The sequence below is a fragment of the Wyeomyia smithii genome, chromosome 3 (genome assembly GCF_029784165.1).
Source record: "Wyeomyia smithii strain HCP4-BCI-WySm-NY-G18 chromosome 3, ASM2978416v1, whole genome shotgun sequence".
Lineage (NCBI taxonomy): Eukaryota > Metazoa > Arthropoda > Insecta > Diptera > Culicidae > Wyeomyia > Wyeomyia smithii.
Window position 1 is genome coordinate 166,372,190 of NC_073696.1, and position 13,873 is coordinate 166,386,062.

A 13,873-nucleotide genomic window follows, 5' to 3' on the forward strand; every position below is an offset into this window, starting at 1 on the left:
TTTCGCTTTCCATATTACAGAAGCGACAAGTGTCATCCTGAACTCGACCAATGTTCTTTAAATGATACTTACTCGGGAAGCGCCCAGTTTTTAGTCCTGTGTAAGTACAAAGAGCCCACTTATTGAGCTCTAGGAGCTTTTTAGTAATTTTCCCGTTTGGCGTTATTATCCTTTTCGGCTGGTGACACCCTCTGACAGCCCTCCAGTCGACTGTCACCCGTTGTTTTTCCCAGTATTTAAGTTCCATATTTATAGTGCAACTAGCTGACCCGGCAAACTTCGTCCCGCCTATTTAAGTGTTTGATTTAATAATTTTAAACATTTCAAATTCATTGATTCCTTGCGATTCGATTATATCGTTTAAAAATGATTGGTTTTATCGGAATGACAACATCCTCGACTTTTGGCTTTTGTACATGACCTCTATTCCGGAAATATATCGGGTGCATTTCAGTTATTTTCGTTGTTTTCCAGAAACTGAAAGTGGGCATCTTATAATTCAATATGGTGTCCAGGGTCAATGCTTGGCTTCTCTACATCATTTCGATTACGGACATATCCATATGTAGTAGTATTCGGTTATTTTCGGCTGTTTCCCAGAAGTTGCCATTTTTTAATTCAAACTGTTGTCTAAAATCAATTTATAGCTCCTTGCATCATTATGGATGCGGTGATACTCATATTGGGTGGTATTTGATCACTTTAGGCTGTTTTTCGGACACCGGAAGTCGCCATCTTACAATTCAAAATGTTGTCTGAGGTCGATTTGTGTCTTCAGTGCATCATAGCAATTCCGGAAATACCCATATTGGGTGGTATTTGGTCATATACCGCTGTATTTCAGAAACCGGAAGTCGCCATCTTGGATTTAAAAATGGCATTTGGAAACAATTTCTGGCCTCTGAGCGTCAATCTGGTTGAAGAAACACTCATATTGGGTGGTATTTGGTCATTTTCGGCTGTTTTCCAGGCACCGGAAGCCGCCATCTTACAATTCAAAATGTTGTCTGAGGTCGATTTGTGTCTTCAGTGGCATTAGGAGACAATTTATGGCCTCTGATCGTCAATCTGGTTGAAGAAACACTCATATTGGGTGGTATTTGGTTATTTTCGGCTGTTTTCCAGGCACCGGAAGTCGCCTTCTCACAATTTAAAATATTGTCTGAGGTTGATAGGTCGATTTGTGGCTTCAGTGCGTCATAACAATTCCGGAAATACCCATATTAGGTGGTATTTAGTCATTTGCCGCTGTTTTTCAGAAACCGGAAGTCGCCATCTTGGATTTCAAAATGGCATTTGGTAACAATTTCTGGCCTCCGTGCGTCAATCTGATTAAAGTAACGCTCATATTGAGTGGTATTTGATCATTTTCGGCTGTTTTCCAGACACCGGAAGTCGCCATCTTACAATTCAAAATGTTGTCTGAGGTCGAAAGTGTGGCTTCAGTGCATCATTACAATCCCAGAAATACCCATATTGGGTGGAATTTGGTCATTTGCCGCTGTTTTTCGGAAACCGGAAGTCGCCATCTTGGATTTCAAAATGGCATTAGGAGACAATTTTTAGCCTCTGAGCGTCAATCTGGTTGAAGAAACACTCATATTGGGTTGTATTTGGTCATTTTCGGCTGTTTTCCAGACACCGGAAGTCGCCATCTTACAATTCAAAATGTTGTCTAAGGTCGATTTGTGGCTTCAGTGCATCATAACAATCCCGAAAATACCCATATTGGGTGGTATTTGGTCATTTGCCGCTATTTTTCAGAAACCGGAAATCGCCATTTTGGATTTAAAAATGGCATTAGGAGACAATTTTTTCCAGAATAACAATTCCGGAAATACCCATGTTGGGTCATTTGCCGCTATTTTTCAGAATAGGGAAGTCGCCATGTTGGATTTCGAAATGGTATTTGTAGACATGCCAAAAGAAGGAATGGTGTCGAAACATTATTGACATGTTTGTTACACCTAAAAACATTCACATACCAAATTTGACTATATTTGCTTGATTGGTTCTCGAGCTGTGCGTAATTTGAGTTACATTTGTATGGGACCCCACCCTTATGGAAGAGAGGGGGTGTCAAACCATTATGGATATATTTGTTACCCCTAAAAACAATCACCTGCCAAATTTGGTTCCATTTAGTTGGTTAGTTCTCGAGATAAGCAGAAATTTGTGTTTCATTTGTTATGAACTCCTCCCTCACAGAAAAGGGAGGGGAATCGAACCACTATGGACATACTTGTTACTCCTAAAAACATTCACATACCAAATTTGGTTCTATTTACTTGGTTAGTTCTCGAGATGTGCAGAAATTTGTGTTTCATTTGTATGGGACCCCTCCCTTACAGAAGAGGGAAGGGTGTCTAATCAACATGGACATATTTGTTACTCCGAAAAACATCCACATGTCAAATTTGGTTCTATTTACTTGGTTAGTTCTCGAGATGTGCAGAAATTTGTGTTTCATTTGTATGGGACCCCTCCCTTCCAGAGGAGGGAAGGATGTCTAACCAACATGGGCATATTTTTTACTCCTAAAAACATCCACTTGCCAAATTTGGTTCCATTTGCTTAGTTCGTTTTCGAGATGTGCAGAAATTTGTGTTTCATTTGTATGGGACCCCTCCCATCCAGAGGAGGGAAGGGTGTCTAACCAACATGGACATATTAGTTACTCATAAAAACATCCACATGCCAAATTTGATTCCATTTGCTTGGTTAGTTTTCGAGATGTGCAGAAATTTGTATTTTATTTGTATGGGACCCCTCCCTTACAGAAGAAGGAGGGGTCTCGAACTATCTTAGTCACCTTTCCCAGCCCCTAAAATCCCTATATACGAAATTTCACGCCGATCGGTTCCGTAGTTTCCAAGCCTATATGTATCAGACAGACAGACAGACAGAGACAGACAGACAGACAGACAGACAGAGACAGACAGACAGACAGACAGACAGACAGACAGACAGACAGACAGACAGACAGAGACAGACAGACAGACAGACAGACAGACAGAGACAGACAGACAGACAGACAGACAGACAGACAGACAGACAGACAGACAGACAGACAGACAGACAGACAGACAGACAGACAGACAGACAGACAGACAGACAGACAGACAGACAGACAGACAGACAGACAGACAGACAGACAGACAGACAGACAGACAGACAGACAGACAGACAGACAGACAGACAGACAGACAGACAGACAGACAGACAGACAGACAGACAGACAGACAGACAGACAGACAGACAGACAGACAGACAGACAGACAGACAGACAGACAGACAGACAGACAGACAGACAGACAGACAGACAGACAGACAGACAGACAGACAGACAGACAGACAGACAGACAGACAGACAGACAGACAGACAGACAGACAGACAGACAGACAGACAGACAGACAGACAGACAGACAGACAGACAGACAGACAGACAGACAGACAGACAGACAGACAGACAGACAGACAGACAGACAGACAGACAGACAGACAGACAGACAGACAGACAGACAGACAGACAGACAGACAGACAGACAGACAGACAGACAGACAGACAGACAGACAGACAGACAGACAGACAGACAGACAGACAGACAGACAGACAGACAGACAGACAGACAGACAGACAGACAGACAGACAGACAGACAGACAGACAGACAGACAGACAGACAGACAGACAGACAGACAGACAGACAGACAGACAGACAGACAGACAGACAGACAGACAGACAGACAGACAGACAGACAGACAGACAGACAGACAGACAGACAGACAGACAGACAGACAGACAGACAGACAGACAGACAGACAGACAGACAGACAGACAGACAGACAGACAGACAGACAGACAGACAGACAGACAGACAGACAGACAGACAGACAGACAGACAGACAGACAGACAGACAGACAGACAGACAGACAGACAGACAGACAGACAGACAGACAGACAGACAGACAGACAGACAGACAGACAGACAGACAGACAGACAGACAGACAGACAGACAGACAGACAGACAGACAGACAGACAGACAGACAGACAGACAGACAGACAGACAGACAGACAGACAGACAGACAGACAGACAGACAGACAGACAGACAGACAGACAGACAGACAGACAGACAGACAGACAGACAGACAGACAGACAGACAGACAGACAGACAGACAGACAGACAGACAGACAGACAGACAGACAGACAGACAGACAGACAGACAGACAGACAGACAGACAGACAGACAGACAGACAGACAGACAGACAGACAGACAGACAGACAGACAGACAGACAGACAGACAGACAGACAGACAGACAGACAGACAGACAGACAGACAGACAGACAGACAGACAGACAGACAGACAGACAGACAGACAGACAGACAGACAGACAGACAGACAGACAGACAGACAGACAGACAGACAGACAGACAGACAGACAGACAGACAGACAGACAGACAGACAGACAGACAGACAGACAGACAGACAGACAGACAGACAGACAGACAGACAGACAGACAGACAGACAGACAGACAGACAGACAGACAGACAGACAGACAGACAGACAGACAGACAGACAGACAGACAGACAGACAGACAGACAGACAGACAGACAGACAGACAGACAGACAGACAGACAGACAGACAGACAGACAGACAGACAGACAGACAGACAGACAGACAGACAGACAGACAGACAGACAGACAGACAGACAGACAGACAGACAGACAGACAGACAGACAGACAGACAGACAGACAGACAGACAGACAGACAGACAGACAGACAGACAGACAGACAGACAGACAGACAGACAGACAGACAGACAGACAGACAGACAGACAGACAGACAGACAGACAGACAGACAGACAGACAGACAGACAGACAGACAGACAGACAGACAGACAGACAGACAGACAGACAGACAGACAGACAGACAGACAGACAGACAGACAGACAGACAGACAGACAGACAGACAGACAGACAGACAGACAGACAGACAGACAGACAGACAGACAGACAGACAGACAGACAGACAGACAGACAGACAGACAGACAGACAGACAGACAGACAGACAGACAGACAGACAGACAGACAGACAGACAGACAGACAGACAGACAGACAGACAGACAGACAGACAGACAGACAGACAGACAGACAGACAGACAGACAGACAGACAGACAGACAGACAGACAGACAGACAGACAGACAGACAGACAGACAGACAGACAGACAGACAGACAGACAGACAGACAGACAGACAGACAGACAGACAGACAGACAGACAGACAGACAGACAGACAGACAGACAGACAGACAGACAGACAGACAGACAGACAGACAGACAGACAGACAGACAGACAGACAGACAGACAGACAGACAGACAGACAGACAGACAGACAGACAGACAGACAGACAGACAGACAGACAGACAGACAGACAGACAGACAGACAGACAGACAGACAGACAGACAGACAGACAGACAGACAGACAGACAGACAGACAGACAGACAGACAGACAGACAGACAGACAGACAGACAGACAGACAGACAGACAGACAGACAGACAGACAGACAGACAGACAGACAGACAGACAGACAGACAGACAGACAGACAGACAGACAGACAGACAGACAGACAGACAGACAGACAGACAGACAGACAGACAGACAGACAGACAGACAGACAGACAGACAGACAGACAGACAGACAGACAGACAGACAGACAGACAGACAGACAGACAGACAGACAGACAGACAGACAGACAGACAGACAGACAGACAGACAGACAGACAGACAGACAGACAGACAGACAGACAGACAGACAGACAGACAGACAGACAGACAGACAGACAGACAGACAGACAGACAGACAGACAGACAGACAGACAGACAGACAGACAGACAGACAGACAGACAGACAGACAGACAGACAGACAGACAGACAGACAGACAGACAGACAGACAGACAGACAGACAGACAGACAGACAGACAGACAGACAGACAGACAGACAGACAGACAGACAGACAGACAGACAGACAGACAGACAGACAGACAGACAGACAGACAGACAGACAGACAGACAGACAGACAGACAGACAGACAGACAGACAGACAGACAGACAGACAGACAGACAGACAGACAGACAGACAGAGCTGCATTTTTATATGTTTAGAAGATAGGACAATGATGATAATACACCCAACGCAAACGGGGAACATTTTATTACTTAAGGGCATTTTTTTATTACTTTTCGTGTCTTATGACTGCGCATTATACACAGGATTGAGGGGAGAACTGGCAGCCAGGCCAACTAAGTGCTGTGCGCGTACTGCCTCTATGAAAAAATCTAGTCATAAAGGCTGTTTCCCGCGAAATAAAACAGTGTAATTAGTAAAATCGGCAAGTTCAGGTTGCCCTGTCATCTAGAATAGTGAAGAAGTGAATCACCGGACCGCTCTGGGCAGGATAAGTATCGTTTTATTTTGTTTGTTTTGGGATCAGTTAGACCAGACCAGCTAACGGGAAGTAAAATTGGGCTCGCTTGCAGCGCCGCCGCTAGTCACTGGCGGGTAGACGAACTAGCCAATGAAGCTGCCCATGAAATAGATGGGGAATAAACCAAAATCCGTTTTTGGTAATCCGCTTCGCTCGTATGTCAATAGTTTAATTGTGTAGTCAAACATTTATTTGTCGCGAGTGGGATTGAGAAATGTATATGCGTTTCCTCCATTTTGCCAATTTACGATTTCTCTAGCTTTTGGACAAATGTTTTCTAAATGTTCACATTTTAAATTGACCTTTTGAAATTTGTAAGTGGACAGGATATGAGTTCATGTCTCTTGTATTCGGATTTTGATTGGTTTGGTTTTTTGGAAATAAATTTTGTACTTTGGTAAATATTTGCATTTTTTAGGCAATCAACCGGGATCTTTTTTACATGCCCTAATGCTTTTTATAGTGTTTTATAATTAATTTTTATAGGTCCCACATTGTATGTACATATTAATATCTATATTGTTACATTGTTCCAAATGAAACGTGGTCATATCACTTGTCAGGGTAAGTCCTGATCGGGGGCCCATCCCACTAGCAGGGACATTCTGGCATTCTTTTCTTGTTGTAGGTTCCATGCGGCACTGGTACGACTCGAAGTTATGTATATAAATAGTTCTAAGAGAAACGGGATTGAAAAATTGGCGTTTAAATTATCTTTACCACATCCACGAAAACTATGAGCAAGTTAAAATTTCTTTTTTCATTATTTTTTTTATTTTCTCAGATTTTTAGTTAATTTTGAAACAAGTCTTTGTAAATGACTTGGGGCTCAGCTTGGTTAGCATATGCATTTTTTGGGTTTTGGAAGCATGGAATTTCGCCTCGGTTATTTGGTTATTTTTCAAGGGAGGGGAGGGTTTGGGCTTTGGATGCATAGGGTTTACCGGTTCCCTTTTTTTATAAAGCGGGTGTTTTGGCTTTATCGTCATACCAATGGTCGCTCTTGTTTGCTTTTGGAGAGGGCAGTTCAATTTCGCGCGGTATTTTGACTGCGCTCAGTGTGACTATCTTAATACAGCGGTTTCGAAGTTCAACGACTCGCATCAATGACCATTACATCGTACAACGCTTTTTTTCTCCTTACTCACTCTATCGATTATTTGAGCGCATTATCCATCATGTCACAAAACAACGCGGTATGATATTTGCCAATGGTACCAGCAGTTTACGTGGTTTGCGTTCGGCGTGCGGTTTTTGCGTTTTACGGCATCCTTTCTTTTCTAGGTAAATTTAAAAAGTTTACGTGATGAAACACGAAGTTTGATGTGATATAGACTGTTAACGATTGGTAGGTTGCCGAAGATAACTAGAAACTTCGATTCTCCTGTATGCCGATACAATACAGCGATCGTGGCGCGGTTTTATTTATATCGTCTCCTGGTGGCCGGTTGCCCAGAGACCAAGAAATAACCATATCGTGCGCGAATTTGTGTAAAAAAGATCGCACCATCAACCTCGATGGATCCAGATCAATTCCTTCCCACTAACACTAACTCCTTCCTTTGGTACTTGTGGACGATGCAGAGGATTCCTCGGTCTCTAGTAGCAACAAGTGTTAAACTAACGCTCCCCATATCCCTTTCTCTATTGACCTGCATTGGGCGTGGCCAGCTACGTTATTGACCAGTGAAAAAAAAAAGATCACCAGGAATTGTACACTGAAAATGGCTTGCTACTCCTTTTGACGGTTCTTTGTGCAATTTCCGCTGATTCTGGTCAATCGCGGGCAACACACGGGCGATCGAATATGCTATGCTTATGATTGCGCATTATACACAAAAAGTAATAACCAAAAAGTAATAAAAATTATAACGGCCACACGCTTGTATGTGTTTCTGCAGGAGAACATACAGCCAAGCACCGCAATGCATGTGTTAGCAAGACTTCACTCGCTGCATTTGTATTGATGCAACGATCTGGTTCATTTTTGTCCCCTTCATCGACACATAATCAGAATCTCAACCATCAACCTCAAATGTCTAATTAGAAACACTTTCGTTTCGTCCCCCAGTGTTTACTTGAAATGGAAATATGTTATACTGTCTGACCAGAGTTGCCGAAGTTGCGAATATTGTTCTGGATGGGCACAAGTTTTGTATTTTCAAACAGGTCCAAATGAGTTTCCATGAACCAATGATTATGTGCTGTAGATAGCTTGCAAGAAAGCGAATGTTTTTGTTTTTCTCTTACGCAGTTTACAGATCGTGATGTCATTTTAAGGCGCATTTCAAGTCTTTGAAATCATCAACGTTTGCATACTCTATGACGGGGAAAATGCTGCTTGGCAGCTCTTGTCATATGTTTTCGCTACTCCGTATGCATACAACGAGCGAACTAATACACGCACACCGGATGAATTGGAGATTGAAGAAACTTGTAAGGCCTCTGCCAGGCTGAACGCAAACACGAGCGATGGGGCGAGATTTTGCCGTAGGTTAATGAACAGCTCTACTTACGGCTGTTTATTTACCTACGGCAAGAATCTCGCCCCATCGCTCGTGTTGGCATTCAGCCTAACAGAGGCCTAACATGTGCAACATATACGACGGTGTGTGATTTTTTTTTGACTTGAGATGGAAGGGAGCATTTTTCGACAGAAAAAAATTGGCATGTGATTGAAACGACCGTTATTAGATAGTCGTACTCCCGTAACACGTGCTAAACATATGACAGTATGTGTTGTTACTTGACTGGGGAAGAATTGTATTGCCTTTTAAGTAATGGATTTGTTACCTAAATAGCAATTTTGCGCTGTTGCTTTTAAAGTAATGAGGAAAAGTTTTGCGTGTACTAGTGACGCTTCAGATTCTTCTGAGTGCTCAGATTGATTAATAAACGAAACAGTGTTAACCCCGAACCTCACTGATCTAAAAAACCTAAATTAATCCACCTAGCGGTCAGACCCAGCCTTTCTCATTCAAACTTTTATTTGTAAAAATAGATTTACAGGAACGCTTCAATCCAAAAAATGTATATTCACTCTTAAGGTTCTAGAATATTGATGTTGTAATCTTCTATACCTATAAAAATGCAGTCCGGTCTGTCTGTCTGTCTGTCGGTCTGTCTGTCTGATCCATATAGGCTTGGAAACTACCGAACCGATCGACGTGAAAATTTGTATGTAGGGATTTTAGGGGCCGAGAAAGGTTCCTATGATGATTTGAGACCCCTCCCTCTTCTGGAAGGGAGGGGTCCTATACAAATGAAATACAAATTTCTGCACATCTCGAGAACTAACCAAGTAAATGGAACCAAATTTGGCATATGAATGTTTTAAGAAGTAGCAAATATGACCATATCGGTTCGACACCCCTCCCTCTTCTGGAAAGGAGGGGTTCCATACAAATGAAACACGAATTCCTCCATATTTCGAGAACTAACCAAGCAAATAGAACCAAATTTGGTAGGTGGATGTTTTTAGGGGTAACAAATATATTCATAATGATTTGAGACCCCTCCCTCTTCTGGAAGGGAGGGGTCCCATACAAATGAAATACAAATTTCTGCAAATCTCGAGAACTAACCAAGTAAATGAAACCAAATTTGGCAGGTGAATGTTTTAAGGGGTAACAAATATATCCATAATGGTTTGACACCCCTCCCTCTTCTATAAGGGAGGGGTCCCATTCAAATGAAACTCAAATTTCGCACACCTCGATAAAGCAAATATAACCAAATTTGGCAAGTGAACGTTTTTAGGTGTAACAAACATGTCCACAATGTTTCGACACCCTTCCTTCTTCTGGCATATCTCCAAATGCCATTTCGAGATCTAAGATGGCGACTTCCGGTTTCTGAAAAACAACGACAAATGATCAAATACCACCCAATATGGGTATTTCCGGAATTGTTATGACGCAATGAAGCCACAAATCGACCTCAGACAACATTTTGAATTGTAAGATGGCGACTTCCGATGTCAGAAAAACAGCCGAAAATGACCAAATACCACCCAATTTGAGCGTTTTTTTTACCAGAATGACGCAAGGAGGCCAGAAATTGTTCCCAAGTGCCATTTCGAAATCCAAGCCGGCGACTTCCGGTTTCCGAAAAACAGCGGCAAATGACCAAATACCACCCAATATGGGTATTTCCAGAATTGTTATGATGCACTGAAGCCACAAATCGACCTCAGACAACATTACGAATTGTAAGATAGCGACTTCCGGTGTCTGGAAAACAGCCGAAAATGACCAAATACCACCTAATATGGGTGTTTCTTAAACCAGAATGACGCACAGAGGCCAGAAATTGACTCCAAATGCCATTTTGAAATCTAAGATGGCGACTTCCGGTTTCCGAAAAACAGCAGCAAATGACCAGATACCACCCAATATGGGTATTTCCGGAAATATTATGACGCACTGAAGCCACAAATCGACCTCAGACAACATTTTGAATTGTAAGATGGCGACTTCCGGTGCCTGGAAAACAGCCGAAAATGACCAAATACCACCCAATATGAGCGTTTTTTTAACCAGAATGACGCACGGAGGACAGAAATTGTTCCCAAGTGCCATTTCGAAATCCAAGATGGCGACTTACGGTTTCTGAAAAATAGCCTGAAGTGACCAGATACCACCCAATATGTGTATCATCGGATCCAGAATGATGCAAGGAGCTAAAAATTGACCTCAGACACCAGTTTGAATTGTAAAATGGCAACTTCTGGGAAACAGCCGAAAATAACCGAATACTACTATATATGGATATTTCCGTAATCGAAATGTTGTATAGAAGCCAAGCATTGAACCTGGACACCATTTTGAATTCGAAGATTATCACCTTCAGTTTCTAAAAAACAACGAAAATAACTGAAATGCATTCAATATATTTCCGGCATAGAGGTGATGTACAAAAGCCAAAAGTCGAGGATGTTGTCATTCCGATAAAACCAATCATTTCAAATGATATAAACAAATCGCAAGGAATAAATGAACTTGAAATGTTTAAAATTATTAAATTGAACACTAAAATAGGCGAGACGAAGTTTGCCGGGTCCACTAGTCTATACATATGAATATGCAATCTGGTCTGTCTGTCTGTCTGATCCATATAGGCTCAAAAACTACCGAACCGATCGACGTGAAAATTTGTGTGTAGGTGTTTTTGGTGCCGATAAAGGTTCCTATGATAGTTTGAGACCCCTCCCTTTTCTGGAAGGGAGGGGTCCCATACAAATGAAACATAAATTTCTGCACAACTCAAGAACAAACCAAGCAAATGAAACCGAATTTGGCATGTGGATGTTTTAAGGGGTAATAAGTATGTCCATAATAATTGGACGCCCCTTCCTTTTCTGGAAGGGAGGGGTTCCATACAAATGAAACACAAATTTCTGCACATCTCGAGAACTAATCAACTAAATGGAACCAAATTTGGCAGGTAAATGTTTTTAGTGGTAAAAACTATAAACATAATATTTGGACACCCCTCCTACTTTTGAAGGGAGGGGTGCCATACAAATGAAACACAAATTTCTGCACATATCGAGAACTAACCGAGTAAATGGAACCAAATTAAGCATGTAAAAGTTTTTAGGACAAATATGTCCATAATGATTCAACACTCCTCCCTTTTCCGGGAAGGAGGGGTTCCATACAAATGATACACAAATTTCTGCGCATCTCGAGAGCTAACCAACTAAATGGAACCATATTTGGCAAGTTAATATTTTTAGTGGTAAAAAATTGGTTCCATAATCGACCTCAAGGCAACATTTTGGATTGTAAGATGGCAACTTCCGGTTTCTGGAAAACAGCCAAAAATGGCCGATTTCCACCCAATATAATTATATCCGGATCTAGAATGATACACAGGAGCTAAAATCGATCGAAATTGTCTTCAAATGCAATTATGAAATCCAAAATGGCGACTTTCGGTTTCGGAAAAACAGCGGCGAACGACCAAATACCACCCAATATGGGTATTTCCGGAACCGTAATGATGCACTGGAGCCACAAATCGACTTCAGACAACATTTTGAATTGTAAGATGGCAATGGACGATTCCCATTTTTTATGAGTATCTCCGGAACCAGAAAGATGTACAGAAGCTAAAAAATTGATCACAGACACAATCTTGAAAGATGGTGACTTCCGGTGTCTGGCAAACAGCCGGAAATGACCAAATACCATTCAATATGAATGTTTTCGGAATCAGAATTACGCCCAGATGACAGAAATTGATTCTACAGGCAATTTTAAAGTCCAAAATGACGACTTTCGGTTTCTGAAAAACAGCCCAAAGTGACCAAATACCACCCAATATGAGTATCTCTGGAGCCAGAATGTTGCAAGAAGCAAGAAGAATTTACCTCAGACACCATTATGAATTGTAGAATGGCAACTTCTGGTTTCTGGAAAACATCCAAAAATGGCCGATTTCCGTCTAACATGAGTATCTCCCAATCTAGAATGACACAACAGCTGAAATCGACTACAAACCTTATTTTGGATTCTAGGCGACTTCCGGTTCCTGGGAAACAGCCTAAAATGATCGAATAACACCCAATATGGGTGTTTCTTCAACCAGAATGACGCTCAGAGGCCAGAAATTATCTTAAATACCATTTTGAAATCCAAGATGGCGATGGTTTGTGAAAAACAGCCTAAAATAAACAAATGCTATCCAATATGAGTAGAGTAATCGCTCCATTATTCATCTCAACAGCTTGGTGCACCTATATTCATCTTATTTCTCTCATTTGTCCAATTTACCGTCAAATTTCTACAAATTTTTGAAAGTAATTCTATTTGCTTCACGATTTTCTCAAGTGGCTGAAAATTTTTCGTTGAAAATATGGTAAAATTTGATGATAATTTGATCAACGAGGCGTGATGACATGAATATAGGTACTGAGATGAATATAGGAGCGGTTACCCCATCTCTGGAACCAGAATGATGTAAGGAGCTAACCATTGATCTCAGGCACCATTTTGAATTGCTAAATGGCAACTTCTAAGAAACAGTCGAAAATGACCGAATAATACTCAATATGGATCGTAATCGAGATAATGCATAGAAACCAAACATTGACCCTGGACACCATTTTGAATTTAAAGACGACCACTTTTAGTTTCTGGAAAACAACCAAAATACCTAAATACCACACAATATGGGTATTTCCAGTGTCAGATGCCAGAAAATCTGCTGAAAATGACCGAATACCACCCAATATGAATATATTCAGAATTAAGGCGATGTACAGAAGCCAAAAGTCGAGGATGTTGTCATTTCGATAAAACCAATCATTTTAAACGATTTGTTATTTGACTTTGATTATATCAG

At 42.2% G+C, this 13,873-nt stretch overlaps 1 protein-coding gene across 2 annotated transcripts in view; it reads right to left on the minus strand.

The window, feature by feature from the left end:
- Positions 1-13,873, minus strand: part of LOC129727329 (C2 domain-containing protein 5) — a 194,732-nt gene that overhangs the window by 91,567 nt on the left and 89,292 nt on the right. The window lies entirely within an intron of this gene.